The 2,351-nt window shown below is 32.1% G+C and overlaps 1 long non-coding RNA gene across 1 annotated transcript; it reads right to left on the bottom strand.

The window, feature by feature from the left end:
• Positions 1 to 897: 897 nt before the first annotated feature.
• LOC139362172 (uncharacterized) lies at positions 898 to 2,351 on the bottom strand. The gene is made up of 3 exons (XR_011620532.1): positions 2,240 to 2,351; positions 1,444 to 1,565; positions 898 to 1,028 (listed from the first exon to the last, which is right to left on the bottom strand). It is a non-coding gene; the product is annotated as an uncharacterized lncRNA (long non-coding RNA).

The raw sequence follows: 2,351 nt of genomic DNA, 5'->3' as shown, positions 1-2,351 counted from the left end.
ATTTCAAATTATAAACGTCATATTTTATTTTACTAACTACATGTAACAAATACTAAATAATATTTTACAGGTGTGTGCCAATTTTTTAAGATTTTCTTCTCATTGGTGATATAAATGAAATTTACTCTGAGGTACAAAGAATAGCTATTAACATTCCATCTTCTTGTTTTCTATAAAAATAAGGAAACTGATAGAAGAAACCTTGCCCATGGTTTCATAGTTAGTAAATCACAAGGCTAGAATTCAAACCTTGTGATTCAACTAACTTTTGAATGAAAATCTTGTCAGCATTTCTTTCATTATTCATCCATTTTTATTTTTGTTGTTGCTGTTGTCATGTTATTCACAATACCAGAAGCACTGGGTATAATGTTAAATAGTAACAACAATAGAGGGTATGACCAAGACCCTCTTGTCTTGGTCAGTGTAATTGTCCATTGATCAGAATTCCACATGGGAAGATATACCACACATTGGTAGGAAGAAAGCAGTTTCTTTCTAAAAATAAATGTTTCCTATGTTTTTTCCTTCTTATTACATTTTCTCAATCAATATTCGTTTACCTTATAATAAATTGAAATAATTCTGTGATAATTTGTTCCACAGAAGCGATGAGATATGTATGTAGGGAAATCGCAAATCATTTTATTTGTGTGCAGCAACCAATTATTTAATGATTTGGGGTCTACCGGCATACAACAATAAACATAACAAGATATGAGCTGAAGTCAGTAAATGTCAGGTGCAGGTAGAGGAAATAGCATGTCAACTTCATTCAGCTTGCTCTAATATTTCCCAGGAGAATGCTCAGGCAGATTTATACCATAACTTTACCATACTGGGTTGCTTTACAAAAGACCTTTTCTATACCAAAACCAAAAAGCTATACTCACCTTGGGAAAACATAAAGCTCCATCTCCAGAAACAACTTCCAGCTGGTCTTTCCTAACCAAGTCTCAGTGATTAGACCGAAGCCATGTGCATTAGAGGCAAAGATCTAGCAGAAGTCCAAACTTTCAAAGTAACATCTGCAGAGAAATTATCAGCCAATATAAAAACATGTGCACTGTTAATGAAATCGTGGAGTTTGCATCCTTTTGAATTTTTCTGCTTTGATGAGTATTCTTTATTCATAACCTCTCTAAGGCATTTTCTTTGGAACACAAAAGGATAACTCATATTCTATTTATTTTCATAAATTATTTCTTCATACTACTAAGCCTAAAGTTCTGCAATGATGCTTTATTTCCTTTTACACCCACTCACCTAAACTTCCAATTCCAGAAAAAGAACAGCTGAAAACTTATATATTACATATTTTAACACTAATTTGATTTTTTAAAGCTCCATGTGATATGTTTAGTTTACTATAGTTATGTGACTCAAGTAATTACAATTGATTCAAATGTCTAAGATTAAAAATTGTAACCCAGGAAATCTTACTTTAGAAGAATCTTCCAGTTCTATGGATATAGTTGATTGTCCTGTCTTCACATGGGCATCACAAAAGTTATTCCATTTACCCACTTAAACTCACTCAACAGATGTGGCCTGAGTACCAGGAGCTGTGGGGAATATAAAGGAAACAGAAGTCATGGTCTCAGCTTAGGATACTTATAACATCTGCAAAGGATACTGTATTTTTCAACAATCACAAAATACAAATACGAAACAAAAAAATCTAAATCTTGTTTGAAGAAATGACAAAATGCAAGGTACAGAAAATAAGTGTAAAAGGAGAACTGGTGCTCCTTAGTTCTAAAATTTCAGTGATTGAAGTCCATTTTTATGTCCTAAAACATCAGTAAAAACATTTGTTATATAATCTACTTGCTATCACTCAAAATTGCTTCCTTACGTAAATATTTAGCTTATAACGTTTTTAGGAAAAAAATTTTAATGTTGAATAATTTAAGAAAAACATTTTAGTCTATATTTAAAAACAAAAATGTTTTTTTTCTCTACTTCATATGTGTATGTAATTTACAAGAGTGAAAGTAGAAACATAGGCAGGGTTAAATGAACTCCTCTTGAATGTGCAAAATGTATGGTTTTAAGATTTTCTGCCGGATTTTCACTTTTCACTATAAGGAGCAAGACTGAAAGAAAGACCATCTGAGATAGAAACAATCCAACTGGATTCCTGATATAAGGAATGCTAAGCATTGATTTGAGAGGCAGCAATGAAGCAAATTTGTCTACAGCTATTTTTCCCAGTAAGAATCCTATATTTTCTTACAAAAGTGTCTGTAAGTGTAGACATCAGTGTAGATTTGCCATCTTCAATGTTATGCTTTCATCAGTCTCACTGAAGTCCAAAGTCAACTTCTTTTATTGTGCTTAGTTTGTGT

The sequence above is a fragment of the Macaca nemestrina genome, chromosome 3 (genome assembly GCF_043159975.1).
Source record: "Macaca nemestrina isolate mMacNem1 chromosome 3, mMacNem.hap1, whole genome shotgun sequence".
Classification (NCBI taxonomy): Eukaryota; Metazoa; Chordata; class Mammalia; order Primates; family Cercopithecidae; genus Macaca; species Macaca nemestrina.
Note: the sequence above shows the minus strand (reverse complement) of the source record. Positions and strands in the feature narration are given on the sequence as shown.